Source organism: Helianthus annuus, chromosome 17 (genome assembly GCF_002127325.2).
Source record: "Helianthus annuus cultivar XRQ/B chromosome 17, HanXRQr2.0-SUNRISE, whole genome shotgun sequence".
NCBI lineage: Eukaryota > Viridiplantae > Streptophyta > Magnoliopsida > Asterales > Asteraceae > Helianthus > Helianthus annuus.
In genome coordinates this window covers 53,385,953-53,408,730 of record NC_035449.2, presented here as the reverse complement: position 1 = coordinate 53,408,730, position 22,778 = coordinate 53,385,953, and the positions used below count along the sequence as shown (strand labels likewise).

The window sequence follows — 22,778 nt, the reverse complement described above, 5'->3', positions numbered from 1 at the left end:
GACTAGGTTGGCATGCGTGCCCTTTTTTGTTTTCCACATGTAAATGTTAGAACTTTATGTAAATCCTTTATACACCGCGTGGGTGTAGGAATTGTTTGAATATAAAGTTTAACTGTTTTTGCTCAATTTGTACAAGTGTTCTCACTCCTTGCATGTTTGAACGTGTGTATGTAAAACTCTACCCGTTGTAAACGGGGTTGAGTATACTCTATACCTTTGTCGTATGAGTATTAGTCAATTCCATTGTTTGTCCTGTTAGGGTTTAGGAATTGTGTAAGTTTTGTAAAAACCCGTGTATGCACCCGGCCGGATAGACACTTAATGTTTTGCCTTTGCTGGCCTATTACAATATTTGTGTGTGGTTATCACTTTGTGTGGGTATCGCGAATGAAGATTTTGCCAATCTGTTTTTACGGATACCGCAAAGTGGAACACGCATTTGTAATAGTAGTAACAAACAATATTGCATTAAATCGCTCGTTTATTTATTTGCAAATGGCCTGCGGCCTGATAGGTTACATGGAAATGTAAAGAACATGGCTCACATGTAGCAGCGTCGAAGCTGTTGTGCATTCCATGTACGTGCGATAGTTTCGCCTTCTAACGTTTGCAGTTTATACGCGCCTTTGCCAAGACCTCTTTGATGAGGTACGGTTCTTCCCACTTGGGGGCAAGTTTTCCTGGGCGTTCAGCGTTAGATGCTTCGTTATCACGAAGGACGTAGTCTCCCGGGTTAAAGGTACAAATCCGCACGCGTGAATTGTAGTATTTTTCAAGCTTGGTTTTGTACTTGGCCTCGTTGATGGCAGCGTTTTCGCGCCTTTCTTCTAGGAGGTCCAAGTCAAGCCTGCGTGCTTCATTGTTGTCTATTTTGTTGACAGCTAACATTCAAGGTGAAGGAAGACCTACTTCCGCGGGGATTAACGCTTCTGAGCCATAGACCAGGCTGAAGGGTGTCTCCCCGTTGCTCTTTTTTGGCTTGTTCGGTGGGCCCATAAGATGCTTGGGAGTTCATCGACCCAGCCACGCCTGGCTGTTCCCAACCTTGCTTTGATGCCTTCGAATAGACTTTTATTGATACTCTCGACTTGGCCATTCCCTTGCGGGTGTGCCACGGAGGCTAATATGTGTTCAATATGCAGTTCTTCTAGCCATTTTTGAAATTCGTCAGCAGCAAAGTTGGTGTCGTTATCGGTAACGATGCACATTGGTAGACCGAAACGGCATATGATGTGTTCCCAAATGAATTTCCTCGTTATCATAGCAGTGGTTGAGGCGATTGGTTTTGCCTCTACCAATTTTTTGAAGTAATCGACAGCTACTATGATAAATTTGACCGCACCTGGTGCGTCTGGGAAAGGTCCGACCACGTCAATTGCCCATTTTTGAAAGGGCCATGCGGTGGTGACCGGGATCATGTTGTTCTTGGGGCACAAAGTCTTGGGAGCGTGTCGCTGACAATTAATACACTTGTGCAATTCTTTGACGGCATCCAGATGCATGCCGGGCCAGTAATACCCAGCATTCATGATTTTAGCCACTACCATGCGTGGCCCTGCGTGTATGCCACACATTCCCTCGTGTATCTCTCTGATGAGGTATGTGGCATCTTGGGGGTCGACGCAGCGTAGGAGTGGGCCCAGGTATGATTTACGGTATAGGATGCTGTCTCCCATTTGATAATGGCACACTTTGTATTGCAACTTACATGCATCTGACTTGCTTTCGGGAGTCACACCTGATTGCAAGTATGCAATGATTGGTGTCATCCAGGATGTTGTACCGTACTGGATGATATTGACTTGGTGCAGGGGTACTGAGGGATTCTAGAGAATTTCAATGCGTATCTCCTTTGCCAAGTGCTGGAAGCTGGTGGATGCGGGTTTTGACAGTGCATCCGCGGATTTGTTTTCACTTCTGTTGATATGACGGATATTGAAGGAAGTGAATTTTAATTTTAGTTGCAAGGCTTGCTCGAGGTAGAGGATCATGATATCCCCTTTTGCGGTATAGTCACCGCGCACCTGCCCTGCAACTAACAAGGAGTCGACATGTGCTTCCAGATGTTGTACGCGGAGCTTGACTGCTAGACGTAGCCCTGCCAATAGAGCCTCACACTCTACCTCGTTATTTGTGCTTTTGAAATCAAGGCGGATTGCATAGGTAAGCTCTTGGCCATCGGGGCTGACGAGTCGTAGACCTGCGCCCGCACCTTCTTCGTTGGACGCACCATCGGTAAAAAGTGCCCATGTTCTGAAGAAGGTGGTGGTGATGCAGGGTTTTGTTCTTCCTCGCATTCTTGGATGCGATTTTCCGGTACCTCGGCAACGAAATCTGCCAGGACCTGGCCCTTGATTGCGGGGCGCGGCTTGTAGTTTAGCGTGAGCGCGCCCAGCTCGATTGCGCATTTTGCTAACCTCCCAGAGATGTCAGGTTTGGATAGGATTGGGCCGATCCTGTAGTTGGTTAACAGCGTGATGACGTGATCTGCGAAGTAGCGTCGCAACCGTCTTGATGCGTGTACTAGTGCTAGTACTAACTTTTTTATTATTGAATATCTTGTCTCTTAGTCGCTGAGCATCTTGCTGATGTAGTAGATGGGTTTTTAAACTCCCTCTCGCTCCACTATTAGTACCGCACCTACCGCATTGTCTGCGGCGGATAGGTATAATATAAGTGGTTCACCTTTGTGTGGTGCGGTTAGAGTTAAGAGTTGTATCAAACACTCTTTCATTTCCCGGAAAGCATTTTCAGCCTCTGCGGTCCATTGGAATTGTTCTTTGTTTAGACAGTTCCGCAGGGTCTTGATGAAAGGATAAGACTTAGCTACATGGTTGGCTAAGAATCTGTTTAGTGTGGCTAGCCTGCCGGCTAGTCGTTGCATCTCTTTCATTGTTGAAGGCGATGGCATGTGCTCGATCGCCTGAACTTTTTCCGGGTTTACCTTGAATCCATCTTTAGTTACGATGAATCCAAGGAATTTGCCTTCTTCCATTCCAAACGAGCATTTCTCTGGATTGAGCTTCATATTGACGCTTCGTAGAGTTTGGAATGTTCTTTCGATATCAGTGAGCATGGTATCCTCTTCCATGCTCATGACGACTAGGTCGTCCATGTAGATTTCGACACTTTTGCTGATTTGCCCGCGGAAAGTGTCGTTCATCAGTTTTTGATAGGTTGCGCCCGCGTTGCGCAACTCAAACGACATTTTTGTATAGCAGTAATTTCCGGTAGGGGTGCGGAATGCCGTTTTGTCTTCATCCTCGATTGCCATCTGTACCTGGTGGTAGCCTTTGTAACAATCGAGTAAGCACTTCCATCGAAATGGTGCGAGGTTATCGACGTTTTCGTCGATTTCCGGAAGTGCGTAACAATCCTTAGGACAGGCTTTGTTGAGGTCTTTATAATCGACTCACATGCGCCAGCCCCCGGATGGTTTCTCTACCATGACTGGGTTGCACAACCAAGTCTGGTACTTGACTTCCCGAAGGATGCCTGCGGAGAGCAGCTCTTCAACCTACTCATGCATCGCCTGGTTTTTTGCGGACCCAAGGTGGCGTTGGCCTTGGATCACCGGCTTGATACCTGGCAAGGTATTCAAGAAATGTTGCGTGATTTCGCGTGGGACCCCAGTCATGTCTGCGGGTGTTGGGGGATAAGGCGTGGCCCAACGTGACCTTTTGTTCTGGGTATCTTGCGTTGAGGACCCATTTTTCTGGTTGGTTGTTGAGGGTCGGCCTTGCTATCTTGGTCGGACGCAGTTCGTCCGACGTCATAACTTCCCTGCGTGCATAGATTATCGCGACCCCTGTTTCGGTTGGGAAACCGACTGCAGAATGCGGTATGGACGTAATCATGTTGAAGTCACCTTGGGATTCTCTCCCAAGGAGCACGTCATATTTGGAAGTATGAGGTAAAACCATGAAATTTACCTCTTCTGTTCGTGTGTGCCTTCCGCTGGTGAGGCGCACAGGAAAAGTAATTTGGCTAAGTGGAAAGACAGTTTCCCCTGCGAACCCAGCCAACGGGTAGTCCACTGCTTGCAACCGATCTTTGTCTTCCTGATCGAACTGGTTGAAGCACTGTTCGTATATGATATTAGAAGTACTGCCCGGGTCGATTAATAATCGCTCGGTGTAGTAATGAGTTAGTTGGCCTGCAATAACGACGGCGCGCCTGTCGCGCGGACCGCCTCAGACTTTTGGGAAAACGACTTGCTCGTCTTTCCAGTAATTGTCCGGTCTTCTCGCCGCCTTGCGCGGCCTTCCTTTTCCTCCGTTGATCATATGGGTTGAGGCCACATACATGGTCCTCTTCCCCGAGGAGGTGCCCTCACCATGGGGGGTGATGCGTTTGGTGGCTTTTTGCCTACCGGGCAACAGGTGTTGCAGCTTCCCCTCCTTTAGGGCTCGCTCAATCTCCAGTCGAAGACTGATGCAGTTGTTTGTTATATGGCACTAGTCCTTGTGATACTCACAATAGAGAGTGAGATCTTGATTTTTCTTGGACTTCATTGTTTGGGTCGGTCGCAGGTACTGCGCGTCCGTAAGAAGGACTTCGCTTGGCAACTTGTTGATCTCAGTTCAGTTGCGGTCCCGAGATTCTTTCTTTGACGCCCGGTTGTCCCGTTGGGCGTTAATTGTGGCCCTTGCGTCGAACTGGTTGGTATGCAGGAAATATGGTTTGGGATCGCTGCCGCGATTTCCTGTGTCCCGGTTGCGCTTATTGTTGCGCTTGGGCTTATAGCGGGAGGTTTGACCTTCCGCTTGGGGCTGTGCCTTTGCGAGGTGCAGTTTAAGGGACCGTTGAGTCTGGGCGTATGTCTTGACCGCAACCATGACATCTTCCCATTTCTTTGGCAAGCCATCCTTGCCGGAGATGGTCATAACCATCTGTTCATCTCTGACGGCTTTGATGAAGTGGTTACGTGCCATTTGGTCTGCCACGTTGCCTATCTCCAGGCATTCTTTGTTGTATCGGACGACGAACGCTTCAAGAGATTCGTCGTCCCTGCGCCAGATATTCATGACGTCCATCGAATCACGTTCGTGACGTCGCTGCTGGCTGAAATGCGCGAGGAACTTTGCATGTAAGTCCTCAAATGAGGCCAGTGATCCTACTGGCAAAGAATCGAACCAAGCCCTGGCCAGACCTGTGAGGGTCTGGGGGAAAAAATGACACCAGGTGGGCTCGTCCCATCTGCCGTTGCACCCATGAAGATGTTCATGTGATCGTCCAGGTCGGACGAACCGTTGTATTTCCCTATGTTAAATGGAAATTTTGTGGTGGTGACATGGGCGTGGGCGATTTCTGGGGCGAATTTGGAGTTTTCTGCCGCAGCTTTTGGCCTGTAGGGTCGGCTCTCGGGGCGCTTTGCAGCGCGGAGGTATGTGTTTCGGGGATGAGTGGGAGGAGAATAGTTGCGTCCTCCCGGTCTGCTGCCAGTGGCATGAGATTCCCCGTATTATGTATGGTCGTCCGAGTCGGTACGGCCATATCCTTCGTGATGGGACTGCGGTCTCAGCCGGCTTTGGATGTCGCAGCCATGGTGGGCTATGGATTGCCGCCTGTTATCGCCTTGAGGGCCCAGGCGGCTATGTACCGGGCCTCTGGCGCGAGACCCATATGAGGAGTCGTCCTCATCAATTGTGCGGACCTCACAGTAAGAGGATCCGCGGTCCTCCCGCCTGCTTCGGGAGGCTGGGCGTGAAGGAACCCTGCCGTCATATTGTAAAATACGACCCGGAGGGGTATGTGGTGCCGGGGTAGGCCCGGCTTGTACTTGTGCTTCCGCACAAGCTCGATTGTATGTTGCGGCCAGCAGGGTTGCCTGCTGGTCATACCAGGCATGAGGATTCATGTCTGGAGGGATCACAGATGCGTACTGTGAGAGATCGTGTCCAAACGTAAGGGATTCGCCCCCTTGCGTTGATGTGCCAATGTGGTCAAGATTTGGGATTGGAGGAGTGACCCTCGCAGGCCCTGAGTTGGTGGGGTTTAGGTTATCCCCAGCAGTGTTATTCAGACGATCAGACATGATCTTTTGAGAGGGAGAGGGATGGTAAAAAAGTGCTAAGAGTAGCGGTGGGCGCCAATGATGAAACAGTGGTTAACCGGGCTGGGTTAACACACTGGTCTCGTCAAGAAGGGCTAATCCCTTCCTCTCGAGGATCGCTTGCTAGATCGTCCGCTGGTTTATCTCCTGCACAAGGAAACAAACCGTGACTCGTAACAAGGAGGATGGGGGTGGGGGTGCTCCTTGTTACCACTCTCCAGCGTGAGAATCAGTAATCTGCTTGGGAAACAAAGTATGATAGTAGTAGTAGTGAGAGAGTTGTGAAGAGATACCTCAAACCTGGTTTGGGGTTGGTATTTATAGCCGAGGAGTGAAGGAGGAGGTGGACGGATAGACTGACGACATGCTGCACATTTGCAGGTGTGTCAGGCCTGTCGGTTGTGGAGGTGAAGCCACGTCATCCTGTCGCTTACGTAGACCTGACAGGCGGCTGTCATTGGTGCTACTTGCTCTGTGGTGTCAGTCCCACTTGCTGAGTGCACAGGATGCGGTGCGGGCCGCATCGCTGCTTGCGGTAACTCTAGATGTTCCCACGTCTCATTCTCTGATCAAGAAATACGCGAGATGCGGTGCCAAGCCGCATCGTCGTCTGTGGTGACTGTTGCTGTTATCCAGCTCCCTTGTATTGATAGAAGTGTTCACTGGATGCGGTGCTAGGCCGCATCGCTGTGAATACTTCCGTTTTCATACACCAGATGCGGTGCCATGCCGCATTACTATACCGTTCTCGTATTCCAGGTAAGTCCTCCTCCATCATTGGGCAGATTGGATTCAACCACTGTGTTCGCGCGTTCCCGCACGGACACATGTAAGTTGTTAGCTAGTGGGGGTTTTGATAAGGGTAATGGTTACTCGCGGTCGTGCTGACGCTAGATCTGGGACCATACCCCTTCAGACTCGTTTATATCATTAATGTAATAACGTGATAAAATAAAATATCTAATTAAATAAGTTGTATACTTTGTGTTTGGAATTATATTTAAGCATTCAATATTAACAAGATCGTCATATCTAAGATAATTGCTCTTGCGTTCGTTCTCTTGGATTATTCAATCTTTACTCGTGCGTTATTTCAACAAACTCCTTACGCAACCAATGTGAGTATACTCGATCCCATTTTTATTTTATCACTTTTGGGTGCAACATGTATTCTATACCAAAACACGCAACGCTTGAAACTTGTTATATGCACACTATATCCATTTTTTAAACATGAAACAATTTGATGCTTGTTAATCTCGTATGCTATGTAAACTTTTCGTGTCTATATGCTCATTAACCTTGTTAAACTTATTAAACTTCTGAGACTTCTTATACTTATTAAACTCCTATGCTATAGGAGTACGTACCGCCCTTGAGTGAGTCTTGGGGTGTTTGCGCTGGAAACTTGGGTTTAACATATAGTGACACATTTTCAGCATATTAGTAACTTGTATTGTGTTGTTCATGTTGGACATGAGTACTTAAACTTTTTTATTCTACTTTATACTATGTATCAAACTTGTATACTCGCCAACATTTTTGTTGATGTTATTTTAATACATGTTGCAGGTTGATAGACGAAATGATGAAGAAAGCAAGTTAGGATGGACTTAGAAACTCATTTGAATAATAAACATTAAAATGTTATGATGCTACAAATTGTCTTTATTTGAAACAATGTATTTGGTTCTAGTCATTTATGAAATTTGATTTAAACTATATTGTCACAATAGTGTTATAATGCTTTTGAGCGATTTGTTCATCTCATCCCGATGTTTCCGCAATCGGTTGGGGTGTGACAGGGCCCCCGCCCCCTTCTGTGTTTTTCGCTTCGTAGTACAACTTTAACCGAAAACTTTCAAATTTTTTTATGTACCATAAAATATTGGATTTTGAGATTCCCTGATTTTGTCAAAAACTAAGTTCAAGATCCGCCAATATTTCAAGGGGCTCGGAAATGAAAGAGAGCTCCTTTAAGCCCATTGGAATCGGAGCATCTGGGTATTTGAATATTTTGTACAGTTTGGTGATAAGCTCAGAGGAAGAGAAATGGAGTGGGAAAACTACCCCGGGAAATGATATCTCAGTGGCGTTTATCAAGGATGCTCTAGATGGCGCTTCGAGTTCAAGCACGGAGTGTTTCTAACCAATGCTAGAATGGTTGGGTGCCCCCTAAGGTTAACTATTTTGTGTGGAAGGCGATTTGGAATAAAATTCATTGAAAAGAAGCAGGCTAACATTGTAACGTCCTTGTGAATGGTATTTGCTGTAGATGTGGGATTGTTGGGGAGACTATCGACCATGTCCTAGCAGGTTGTCTGGTGGCTTAATTCAAATGGTGGAGCATACTCATTTGGATTAAGTTGTGAGTGCCAACAAGAAGTTGCTCGTTACATTTTCTGTTGGTTGCTAGACGTTTTCCTTAAGTTTCTAAAGAGTGGAAAAAGGTAATTGGGAAACTTATTTGACCACTCGTTGTACCATTGGGCTATAATCGGCCAAATAACATTGGCAATTTCGCAGGGTATAAATAAATGTTATGTTGTTTCCAATTCAATAATTCATCACCACAAAGCTTGCACAAACATGAACCCACACATTTCCTTTTTCCAAGGCAACACGTGTAGGGATATGTTCCATATTTGGCATCCAAGCTAAAATACTTGTATTTTTTTGGTACCCATAGATTCTAAACAAACTCGGTTGTGGCAACAGATTCGTTAGAACAATACAACTTTTCTTTTTATTGTTGATGCACTTTTGTGTGGATGTGGCTCAGTTTGATTCGTTTCAAAAGCGACGTAGCGACATTCCTCCATCATACGATCCGGAGTAGGACACACGAATGACGAAGACACAAGAGCGATCCGTTTGAATATTGATGACGTCATCATGACATCATCAATAAATGATATCTAATACTTACACATCGAAATAGCAATTTTATTGATATAGGCATTTCATCGAAATACACACACACACACACATATATATATATATATATATATATATATATATATATATATATATATAGGTGGAAGATCATACGAGAATCACCTCTTATTGCGAGAACCGCGAGAACCAATGTGAACACAACCAAAAATGCCTAAAAATAGCTAAAAATCACACAAAATTTTTTTTTAATATTTTTATATAAAAATCGCTACTTTTCGAAGCCAAGAAATTTTTTTTTTAAATTTTTTTTTTTTAAAAAAAAAAATTTTTTTTTTGCCACTAAAAGTAACGATTTGAGCATAAAAAATATTAAAAAAAATTTAGATTTTTTTTTGATTTTTTTATGTTTTTTGGGGGTTTAGTTTTTAGCATTTTAGCTTGGGGGGGGGGGGGGTTAGGTTTTTTTGGGGATTTTAGTTTTTAGCATTTAGCTCTTGGGGGGGGGGGGGGTGGGGGGTTGTTAGGTTTTTTTTTTTGGGGGGGGGGGGGTGTGGGGGTGGGGGTTAGGTTTTTTTAGCTATTTTAGGTTGTGTTCACATTGGTTCTCGCAATAACTGGAGTTCTCGCATGAGCCCCTCCCTATATATATATATATATATATATATATATAGGGAGAGGATTATAAGAAAACTACATATAAATGAGAAAACTAGAAAACTAACTAAAAAAGCAAAAAAAAAAAAAAAAGCTAAAAAACATACCAATTTTTTTTTTTTACAATTTTTAATAAAAAAATCGCTAGTTTTTATGTCTAGAAAAAAATTTTCAAAATTTTTTTTTTTTGTTGTACTGCACATTTGCAATATATGTGATTATATGTGTACTACACATGTACTAGACATGTGCACTATATCCGTAATAGTGCACATGTGCAATACAACCAAAGACTTTTTTTTTAATTTTTTTTTTGAAAATTTTTTTCTATGCATAAAAAGCTGCGATTTTTTTATAAAAATTAAAAAAAAAAAATTGGCATGTTTTTTTTTGGCTTTTTTAGTTAGTTTTTTGGTTTTCTTATTTAAACTAGTTTTCTCATGATCCATCCCCTATATATATATATATATATATATATATATATATAGGAATGCTAGACAGAAAACCCTTAAATTCTTAGGAAACTCTGGAAACTCAAATCTCCCCCCATTTTTACCCAACCTCCCGACATTTTTTTTTTGAAAAAAATAACACATGTAATATACATGTTTTAGAGTGTTTTGGGCCAAAAAAAAACAAAAAAGCGCCGAAGGGATTTTTTTTAAAAAATAAACAAATTTCAGCAATGTCCGGTTGCCTAACATGTGTTAGACAAAAATGCTGAAAGTTGCTGAAATTTGTTTTTTTTTAAAAACCCTTCGGCGTTTTTTTTTGATTTTTTTGGCCCAAAACTCTTAAAAACATGTATATTACATGTGTTATTTTTAAAAAAAAAAAAAAAAAGTCTGGAGCTTTGAGTTTTCCGGGTTTCTTAAATATTTAGAGTTTTCTATATAGCCCAACCCTATATATATATATATATATATATATATATATATATATATATATATATATATATATATATATATATATAGGGTGGGGTTCCTCTACAAGGTGTGTTTTTCCTACAAATCAATACCATTGAGCTTTTAAGTGATATTCATCTTGTCATTGATTGTGCTCTTGCTTGATTTACATACAAACTTGGATTCCGCACTTGTTTGTGTGTTCAACAACAAGGAATAGGTTTCTATAAGATCGTCCATTTTAAAGACCTAAAAATGGTATCAAAGCCTTGACTCATCTCCTTGTTGAAAATCAACCATATTTGAGAGATTTGACTGGTTTTGAGTGATATTTGAAGAGTTTTTGGACAAACACTAAAACAGAAAACTCACTTTCTTGGATGAAAATATTGACTAAAACTGATTAAAATGATGTTTTTTGTTGATAATTTTGGTTAAAAACTTGTTAAAAAAACTTTGAAGATTGTCAAAAACCTGAATTTTTAATGAGTTTTAGAGTTTAAAATTTGAACTCCATATTTTTCGGTGACAAGTTTGGCCGGAATTCCCTACAGGAATAGCACTTTCCGGTGAAGGGATTTTATTGGTTGACCAGCAGAAAGGTTGGTGAGCAGGAGTGTACAATTTGTCTTACCTGCTACATTTCCGTTTCTTTCCCCTTCCTATTTCGATACACAAATGATACATCACTATTATCTATTTCGAAACTACTTATTTCAGCCAATGACCTCTAGCTCAAGTGGTAGGAGGATTTGAGTTCTTCTTTGAAGACTCAAGTTCAATTCTCATTTGGTGCAAAAAAGAGTGAGGCATTGGTGTGCAGTGATAGGAGACCCAGGGAAACCTGGGTTCGATCCTTGGCCAAACGGGTTTTACCGGTAATTTACCGTCATGCATACGGGCGGTGGGTTACTGGGTTTTCCCCGGAATTAGTGGTGGAAGACTCGGGTTACTCTCGGAGTACTCCGTTTGTCCAGTGGGTGCCCCGAGAATGCTCGGGATTGATTTGTTGGCCGTTCAAAAAAGAAACTACTTATTTCAAAATAGCCATTTTCGAAATTAAAAGATCCAAGACATACCCCCAACTTTTCGTTCCTACTCATTGTATAACCCTACAAAAAGCAACTTGAGTCATGTCCGTTCGTTTGAAAGTCGTGTCCATTAGAAAATTATAATATATGTTGTGTATTGTTGAGTCATGTCATTTCATTTAAAAGTCGCGTCTTTTAGATGTGTCTTTTAATCATCATTCTAATGAACTTTATATTATATTATATAATCCTACAAAAAGTAATTTGAGATACTTTAGGTTAACTTAATAGTTGTGTCTTTTAACATTACACCCTTAAATAATACCTTCCAAACCAACATGTCCCAGTATAGACACCTTTAAGTTGCCATTTCACGGCCATAGGTGGCGTTCTTTCAAACACACCGCTTGGATCTAAATTCCCACATCAAACTAAACATTTTATAATAATAAGTTTTAACCGCTCCTGCCCGCGAAATTCTTTCTAACCCCCTGAATCTCCATTCGTGAATAAAATAACAACCCATAATCGCCATTAATGGTGACAATTCCGTTCATTCAATCCGTTTTGTTTGATCTCAGCGAACAACCATCAAATTGAGATCTAAAAATTGCCATATGCAATTCACAATCAACGGTGTTATTCTTTCTGCAATTAATTATTAAAATTCTTTCTACAATCATTAAAAATTGGAATTGGTGACAAAGGATATTACCGAAATTTTGAATCATTAAAAATCGGCATGGGCGACAAAGGAGATAACCGAAATCAAGCGGATGAATCTTTGAATAAATTGGCCCCACTACAGACAATGTTTTAGAAACCGATATGACCGGCCTGGGGCATGACCCTGGTACGTTCAAGGCCCGTAAAAATAGAAGATGGCGTCTGGTGTGAACCGATGGAGAATATGGTTTTACCGGTTCAAACTATTAAACCGATTATAGGAATCCTCAGATGTGATTTTGAAATTAAAAAAAAAATCCGACAATACATTAATACGAAATGAAGATCGACAAGCTTTGGCTGGGTGGGCGGGCGTTCCCTTGAAAAAATATTTTTAGTATATTTTCGAAATAAAAATCCCGACTGCACCCCTTGAAAATTTGGTTGAACCCTTCATTCGCATCCTAATTCCTGGGTCCGCCAACATTCCACATTCCAGGTTATTCACCTAGCGCCTTCTATATTCTAGAAAGTTCCATCCCTCAATCGACCTTGGTAAGCTTTTAGTTTATAGTTTTCAACAAGTTCATGTGGAAAATTTGTTTGATTAGTGTAGTTCTCATATTACTACTCAATCCATGGCTGCTTTATGTAGATTACTAATTGGTTGATTAGTGTAATCTCAGATTACTAATCAATCGACCTTGGTAAGCATATAGTTTATAAGTTTCAACAAGTTCATTGTTGATTAATGTAAACTGCTTGATTTAATGAATGTATGAGACATTGATATATAACCTTTTTCATATGGCCAATGATGAGTGCAATATGTTGATGATTGTAATCTGTTTTAACAAGTTCATGGTTGATGAGTGTAATGTGTTTGATTTAATGTATGTTATAAACATTGATATATAATATATTACTAGGTTAGTGGATCATGTTAGATATTTCTTGATTAATTTGTTTTAATCGTTTGATTTTTTGGCCATTCAATATAATGAAATATGTGTATTTAAATACGTATAGTTACCATTAATATCACCATACATTGATATTGTACATTTTGCAGCTCGGTTTATAATTTTACCTTAGAACTTTCTGAACTATGAACATTATGGTTGGCAAGAGTGGAAGACTTTAGGGTTGGCAGACAGGCAAAAGAGTGGAAAACTCTTGATTAAAAAATTTAAATTGCCATTTATGTTGAAATATTAAATTTGAAAATGAATAAAGATGCTCTGCCAGAATCATTTGATGAATGAACTAGAGTTAATAAGAATTCATTTTTAATATAGTAATAACAATGGAGTGATCAAGGAACTCTAACCATACACCGAAATAAGCATATTTGAAACATAACTAAAGAATACTTTAGATTCTTGGTTAAAAAGAAAGAATTTGAGTAAATACATAATACATACATACGTATATCGTTCACTAATCACAAATTGTTTATTGTATATGCCAGAGCCGTACTCGAGAACTCTTAAAAAAATTTAGGCCTCGGGCGACAAAAGGAATTGGGCCCAAAACAGTGGTTAAGGGTAAATGACTTAAAAAAACAAACTTATGGTGGTGGTGCCAAGATTTGAAGTTGAAACCTCTACATTATCTTAAGATAGTTTTTATCGCTCTACCACCAATATTCTTTTGCATAATAAATAGATACCTATATTAAATATATAATTTAATATATATAAAAAATCTTATAAAAACCTGTTGGGCCCTTTAAAAATTTGGGGCTCGAACGGCGGCACGAGATGGCCGGCCTTGGTATATGCAGCTTCAATAAATCAAGAACAAGATCGTTGCATTTTCGAATAAAAAATCTTAAGGAGAATAGTTGTTAAATTATATGCTATGCAAAAACATATCAAACTTTAAACCATATTTAACCTTAGCTTTTTTACAAAATATAATTTGCTAACACTATAAATTTTAAAATTAACATCCCGTCGCAACACACAGGTGATGTTTAACTCGTTATTTGGAAATACTAAACTTTTTCTTTCGAAATACACGCACATCCACATTATTTCGTCCACCAAGTCCATATTTTTCATCCTATTTCGATTCACCATATTCATCCTATTTCATATATTTCGATCCTTTCATTTATTCCTTATTTCGACCACAATATTAATTCCACACACTTTTCATTAATTCCCTAAGATTCCGCGAGTTTTGCAGGTGGTTTAACACAAACATTTAATATCTATTGGCATTGAAGCCCATGTAGATCATCATTTTTGTTCTAGGCCTTTCCAAACTTAGGCTTCACGTCTAAGGGTTGAAACATGTCCCAAACAGACAATACACGATCCTAACTGGTACAAACCCAAAACTGAACAGAGTGATCACTTCCCTTTCCAAAAACCTGTTACATACCATCGAACCTTAAATAGAGTAACGAAAGGTAATGGTTTTCATATTTTGATTGACTTCAAGTTTATATAAACTTCAATATCTAAATTCTTATTTAAATTCATATTAATATATCAAGGGATGATATCCTTGAAAAGAGTCAAATTCATGGAAAGAAAATAGATATCACTTAAAATTGTTGAAATAATCCTTAGAAAGAAATAAACGTTCTAGTACAAATGAAATTAGTAAACTACAATTAATTCAAAAAAAGAAGTAACGCAAAAATCACAAGTCATTAAAGACTTCTTTATACCTATTTAAACTGTCGCGGCCCCTGACCCACCCTGGACGGAGTCGGGGCCCGCGATGCAGATTTTAGTGGTACCCGTGGTATTTAATTTATGCGACAGCGGAAGTCTTTTTACAACAGGATCTTTTCACCGGAAAATGCTCGTTTAATATATTACACAAAGTTTAAGGGATAAATCCCATAATTTACAATAAGTTGATTTCACACAGAAATCTTTATTTTTTCAAAACATGTTTTATTCATTTATTTACACTGAGCCACTTCTCTGAGCTTGATAGTGCTTTACTGCACTTTTCCTGGATCACACAGATCACCTGAAACATGTTTGAAAAAGGTTTTGTCAGCGGGAAATACTGAGTGAATCATTCTGTTTTCTAAAACGACCCGTTAGTTATAAATCACAGTATTAAGAGCGATTACAGTGTTTCTATCAACCAATTATCAAGAATGGGTATTTGTCACTCGACCGGATCTGTGACTGTGGTCATATCACTATTGGTCCCGTTGCCCTAATAGTGACGGTTTACTCACATAGAGTAGTAATCACTCACATAGAGTAATACTCACTCACCTAGAGTGATAAAAATAGTAATGTGCACAATACCCCACATACCAGCTGTAATTTGGTGATTACAAAGACTTAATCCCTGTAATTATAACCTTTGAAAATAATTTGAGGTATTGTAATACTTACTCACAAACTGTGAGAAAACAGTTTAAAAAGGAGAATGACTCACATTGCAGATTAACGAGCAATAGATATAAGCCTACTGATTAGCCTTGATTACACCTAGTTTAACACAATGCACACACAGACAGGTTAGTAACTAATACAGCAGTTACGACAATTCACGAGATTAAACCTTCACAACGATTAATCAGTGCAATACTCGATAATTCAATCGGATTCACAACGAATAACAGAGCATAGTCCGAATTCGAACAGCACTCAAATATTCAAGTCGAAATCACGACGAATAATCAAAGTACAAGCTCAATTGAGCAGCACCTGGACTATCGTTAGATAGTTATAATCGATCGGACGTTGAATCGTAATAGCGATCGAGTTATTACCCTGATTGCGGCAGCGTTTCGATAATTGTGTGTGTTTGTGAACTGTATTTGCTATAACTCAGAGAGTATTAAGAGTTGGGACGTCGAATGAACACCGAACTTCGAGTGCCAATCCCATCTATTTATATCTGAAAAACACACTCCCTCGCGCCACGCGAGAGAGACGGTTGTACCCGTCGCGTGGCGCGACGGGTCTATTTCTTAGCCTAGGTTGTTTCGTGTCCAAACTAGCCTTGATGAGTCAATTTCGACTGAAACTTACTTCTCACGTAAAATTGTGAGGATTTTACCAACTAGGGTTTACCCCCCCCCCTGAGTTTTAGGGCCCTGATCCTGATTCCGATTGTTACGAAAATTTTAGGGTTTATGCGGAATCACTTGGGTTTCTCAATTAGGGTTTCCTTATTACCTAATTACTATCCTAATTATGGATTTTAGTGACAGTTGTTACATAAACCGGCAAAGAAGTTGTATGGTCGGTAAATTGGGTTATACCGGTACCGGTTCATACCGGGACAAAGGTCAAAATTTTGAACTTTTAATTTTTAGGTGCTTAAAAAAGGTGATTATTTACCTTCTTAGTTAAAGTGTAAAACTTAGCGTCCACAATTGATAATCCACATCGATCAAACTTCCTCCTCACTCAAAGATAGAAAATCATTGGGTTTTTCAAATTAAGTTCTTCAACAGATCATCTAGGTTTACCTTCTTTTGACTTTTGTTCAATCATTCATGTTGTTAATTGTTATAGTGTTTCTATATAATGGGTTTAATCATAAACTTTTGGATAATTTTTTTTTTATTATGGATTAACTTTTGGAAATTTTTTTATTGTGAACTGATGTAGTTTTGGATTATTTTTTGAGTTGTAATTATATTTTATGGATTTATGTAGTTAATTAGTCAACACGGTTGAACCGTCCGGTACAACCCGGTTCAACCGGTTGAACCATTTCTGAGTCTAAATTGAAAACTCTCTTACATATGAATTGAAAACTCTAAATTATCACTTAAATGATTGCCTAAATAAGGAAGAAATTCACCTGCAAGATAGGGGTAAGCGTACCAATGGTGACGTGCCCATAAAGAGAGCTCCTTTCCATCAAAAACTTCACAATGTGCTATATCAAAACAACAGTTTATCATCACAAACTTTTAATAGTAGTTGATTTTATCTTATACGAAGTAAAATATTATGTACATTGAAAGGATTCAAATAACAACCCCACGATACTTTTAGCCTAAACACATTGAACAAAACTCTAACTTGTAGTTAGGATTCCTAGAGATGTAAAAATAAGTCAAGGTGGTTAGCCTTTTAAAAAAAGTAAACCACCTATAAGATTGTGTTGCGTTGGTGGTGCGGTTGAACCATAGCTTGCCACGTGTCCCCGACAATTTATTTTAAGACCATTAAGAGCGTCCAGCGAGCATAATTCCTACACAGAGTTCAGTGAAAAAATATAATATAAGTGATGATCTCGTGATCAATGAAGAACATCCTTGATGCCTTAATAAATGAAACAAACAGGAACCAAGTATAATATTTCCGAAGGAAAGCAATAACACAACAGAAACATGTGTAAATTTAATCATTGACGATTATTGTACTTAAACCACATGCTCGATGGTAGTTGTAGCAACATTGACATGATTCTAAGAAAAATGACAACAGATATATAAGTACTTCTAAGAAATTGTTAGGCAAAATTTATTTTCATTAACAACAACAGCAGCTAGTCCCATTTAAAAAGAAATTGACCTATCTTGGATCTGTAGGCTTCCTAAGAGTCGAATCCCAACCATTTCGCAGCGGTTTTGTAGGCTCTTTGACCAACTTCACCTTATTGTAAATCACTTAGCCAACAATATACACCAAATGATGAGCCACAAGCATTTCATTATAACTTATAAGCATAACATGGGCATAGATGATATTAAACAGTTCTATGATGTCAGCATAAGGAACTGGTAATTTACACTTAATAGAATATTTTATGATTCCAGAATTTATGAGGGGTTTTAATATATTCCTTCTTAAAAAGATTATTAGTTTATTCCACTAAGCTAACTAAGGTGTATCAAAATGAATATATTTTGAGTTATGCAAAATTTACGGTTAGTTTTATAAGTTGGTTTTGTTCCAATAAACACCTCACATGTCTGTAATAAGTAATGCAAAATTTTGGCTTTCTCAAAGTCAAACCACTGCACTTTGTTTTAGAATGGTGTGTCTTGGGAGCTAATGATGCGTCTCTGGTTTCAAACGATTTCTTTGACCGTTTGATGTTTGATGTTTAAAACAAAGATTTAACTTTTTTACACAAGTCAAAATATAGTAATAAACTTCAAACCATGGGGCTTTGATTTCAAATCTTAGACAAACAATGCATCTTATGACTATTTATCAAAAACTTGAACTAAAGTTGACAATTTAACAAATTCTGGTATAACATCTTCTTTACCCGTTAGATCAACCCCGCTCAACTTCCATCATAGTGATTTAACACTAAAATAAAGATACGAACTAAATAATAAAAAGAAATTGGTGACGTTTGAACCACCATCATCCAAAGTGTGATGATCGATGGACTTAAAATACACATAAACCACCACCGCTTGAATAATAAAAAATAAACTAACCTTAAAATAGTTGCTCAAAACAGCACTCGGATACTCAGACCATTGTTAGTGAGTTTCAACGCTGATGAGTTTTTGATCCAACCTTCGATGGGTGAAAATCGTCAGCGGTTGAACTCCTCGGTCAGAACCCTAGATGATTGATCCGACATCGCTTTAACCCCTGTTACTGGCCACTCTCGCATCTCCTTCTCTCTATATTTCTTGGGTTGTATACTCGTATCTGCCCTGTTGCAAGACACACAATTGGAACGGACACATGTGAATGTATCTGTCCTGATATATTAAAGCAACGAAACTCACCAGTTGACTCATTCTCCAAGAAATCCTTCACTAAACGTGATCAAACTCCTTGGCGATACTACCATCGCTAGATTTCAGCGCCGATGCATCAAGTAAAGTTCCTTAAAATTATTCTCTAAAATGCAAAACACAAAATTAGGTTAGCAAAATGGAAAAACACTATGTAGTTACCATCAGATTGCTTTTCTTGTAGCACCACACCCGTTACCATGTACCACCAGAAACCTTTCAGCTGCAGTTCATTGTTTTCCAAAAACCAGATCAAAGTTCTTTTATCGTGAACCAAAAACCAGGTTGACTCATTATCTGGCTAGCCCATCAAGCCATCTACTTTTTTTTGGTTCTTTCTCAGTTTAAACACCAGTCAAAGTCCATTTATGATATTTGCCTTTTATCTATTACTTTATTAAAAATAAGGACTTGTACAATATTAAAACACCTATTTATCCGAATAAGAAAACTTTAAATAGAATAAACGCGTCCAGAACGCTATTTTCTACTTATCTATTTCTATTATTAAATAACCATAAAAAGGAAAAAAACAAATAAACTTGTTTACCTCGTGTATCAAAACCATTGCTTCCACTATCTCGGGACCCGTATGTTTGTCACCTGAATATACAGTGTTGAAATAAAGATACAATGACCTTGAAATAAGTGAAAATAACATATTAGATTAAGAGAGCAAGAAATATGTTAAAGTAATCATATTTAAAACACTAACCATAATATACTTGTTTCAAAACCCGTTAGAACTCTGACTTGATGCAGTTTCCTTTCTGATGTTGAAATTGACCAAAGTTTCCTCATCAAACCCCATTTCTTCGATAAAAAGTTAATCAAGCTGTTTCTCAGAACCCATTTTTTCGACAAAATAATCATCATATGTAATACATAAACATAGGTGCTCAAAAGAAGTTTCAAAACTTTAAAGTTTGTTTTTTCAACAAAACCACCCGTTTGACCCGAACTTATTTTGCTCCAAACCCATATTTACCCGAACTTAACTAATAATAATTTAATTGAACTGAACTCCTTTTGCACGGAGCCGTCTTAACCCGGAATCATTTTAAGAAGGGTACTCACATGGTTGACAACGTATATGAGTCAGTATCAAGTCTTACATGACCTCTAAACACTTGTGGTTCGACATGAGACCTAGAATCAAGCACTTTTTCCTCTGTTGTACAGGATGGTACTTGTGAACCAGCAACCCCTTTTTGAACCTGAAATCCACATAATTCGCTATTAAATGATGGTTAAAACAGTTCAAATAGGTAGGTAGCTTGCAGTCTGTTTCTAGAGTAAAAAAATAAAACTTAGATTAGTAGTTGTTATTAAGAAAAGGATCAATACGCAACTTCAGCTAAACTGCCAATTTAGTAAAACATGGCAGCCCCTTTTTGAACATGAAACAATAACAATTCAATATTAAATGACAATCAAAACAGTTCAAATCGGCAGGTAGCCTGCAGTTTGTTTCCAGCTAAAAAATTAACCAATATGAATGCGGATAAAAAAGTTCAAGAACCTCCAAAACACCAATGAAGAAAGGACCAGTGACATGAGTTGTTGTCGAGTGTCTGGTGTGATTATACTTCATTGTCTTGGCTCCTCTATATCGATTTTACCACACCTTTAATATATTGGTAGTTAAAAGCTAGTGAGAGTAACCCTACCTGATATCTAAATTTGATAGTTTCACCCTAGATAGCTAAAAAGACGAATATAAAACTTGTATGAAAAAGACAAATGTTGTAGTATGTTAGTCGTTAACTTCCATAACTAACAAATACTACAATAGATGAATCTTATTTATTCTTTGATTTACCTTCTCAAATTTAATTGATGAACTATCAATCAACACATCTTGCCTTTAGCCTACCAGCCTATTCACCACTAATAAAAAAATTTAAGGTGGGACATGTACTCTGTAAATCCAGGACCTTTACTTCCATTTGACTATTGAAAGTCAAAGAGACTTACCATAAGGGCCTCCTGCTAGATTTACCCATTGAGACCACCTTGGGCATGGTTAAAAGAATCTAGATTTATAAAATGACAATTTTAAGAAAAAATAAAAAAGAAGTTGACCAGATTAGACAAACCTGAATCAAGGCATTAGTGAATTGTTCAAGCTTTACCCGATGAAAGTCCTGTGCATAACAATTTTAAATTTCGTAACTAAAGAGCATGAATTATGTGCATAAAACGGTTTTAAGAAGCCACAATGTGCGTGTACCAATGTTTTCCATCCATTAGTAAAGTAGAACTCAGACTCTATTTTTTCTATTTATGTGGTCCAAAAATAGCCACAAATAGTTTCTATCGACATTGGACCAAGTGTAATCTGGTTGTCACCAAAATACTGCTCCATAACTTGTGTCATTTTCTGTAACACACAATGTAAGTATTTTTAAAAGTATGTTGGCTACAAAATTCTTTCCTATTAATATTTTTCATCTCCTCAAGTTCTTTTTCATAATCGGCTAGCTAAATTAGTGTCACAAAGTGAACCAATCATGAGCCATAGATTATAAACATGTTGATATACGATATAGGCGAATTCAAATACAATAAACAAAACTCACCGGGAAACTATTATGAGTTGTAGGACACCAGTATTAAGCTCTTGCTGCTTTCTCATCATTGCCATATCCCCCGTGTAAATCACATGCTCAATTAACAAAAAACAACAATCAAATTAAAATAGTTGATTTTATTTATTTTTTTAAATCAAAACAGTTTTAAAACTGATTCAAACCGGTTCTTACTTCGGGTTCACATGTCCTCAAACCGAACCGGTTTTTGTCCAAAAAATACCAATTTTTCCATGTCTGGCTTTAATGGACAAAAAAATCAATTATAGGTTGAATGCACAGATCGCAACTATTTGGACAAAGAAAAATCTATGGTTAAACTTGTTTGAATCTAATAGACTTAACCTTAACTGATCTCATACAATGATACATGTTGTTTAATCCAATATGTGTACTTTTAAAGTTCTAGTAAAAAAACTACAGGCAAGATGGTATACCTCAGTCAAATAGTTTCGTCACTTAATGTAGTGGCAACCAAATCAACATGTTTAGGCCTTTAGGGTCTCAACACAATTGATCCAAACTCTTAGTGTGACCCTTTAGCTGAAGATCTTTATCCTTGTTCTACAAATAAAAAATCCATTCAATATACAACAAACAAATGAATTACAATAAACTAAAATGTAAAGTTCAAATTTAAATAATGAAATTCCATAAGAAATATAATTAGGGGAGGGACATTTTGTATAGATCTTCCTGATTTAAAAAAAACCCTAAATCAGTATAAGCAATCAAAATCCTACGATATTTTCATACGCATAAAAGCCAGCAAATATAATGTGAACCCTAAAATTTGCATATCCAATTCGCATAGTACAATCAGAAACAAAAATCAAATCATTTAACTTCAATCTGAAATAAAAAAAGGGAAATGGGGATAAAAGGTGATACCGTATTGGCTTCAATCTTAATGGTCTTCACCCTCTACGTCTCTTTACCAAGAACACCGAGAGCATAACAACACAATTGAGGAGCCGTCCTATCTTACCAATCGTTTAATACACAAATCGATCAAAGAGGATTAGAATCCCATTAGTATTGTGCAACTTCTGATAAATAAATCTCCATTAGAAAAAAGCGAATTAGGACAATAAAGACCCAATCATTGTTCTTCAATTAAATCATATGAAGGGGGTAAATAGAAACCCTAAACTGAAAGAGGAGTAGGACATAGAAAATGTGGATGAAACAGAGCAGACATCTTAGATATCAGAACAGAGAGAAGTGGCTGGCTGAAGAGTTTAGATGAGAATTAGGGTTTGTGAACCTTAC

The 22,778-nt window shown here is 38.7% G+C and overlaps 1 long non-coding RNA gene across 9 annotated transcripts; it reads right to left on the bottom strand.

The window, feature by feature from the left end:
* Positions 1-14,762: 14,762 nt before the first annotated feature.
* LOC110923589 lies at positions 14,763-21,151 on the bottom strand. 9 transcript variants are annotated; one of them, XR_004887046.1, is made up of 9 exons: positions 21,015-21,151; positions 19,631-20,930; positions 19,466-19,518; positions 18,907-19,021; positions 18,607-18,831; positions 17,726-17,820; positions 17,300-17,402; positions 17,007-17,084; positions 14,763-15,203 (listed from the first exon to the last, which is right to left on the bottom strand). It is a non-coding gene; the product is annotated as an uncharacterized LOC110923589 (long non-coding RNA). The 9 variants fall into 9 exon arrangements; XR_004887045.1 differs by lacking the exon at positions 17,726-17,820 and having other exon boundaries at positions 19,631-19,728; positions 19,993-20,930; XR_004887044.1 differs by lacking the exon at positions 17,726-17,820 and having other exon boundaries at positions 19,631-20,132; positions 20,438-20,930.
* Positions 21,152-22,778: the final 1,627 nt, after the last annotated feature.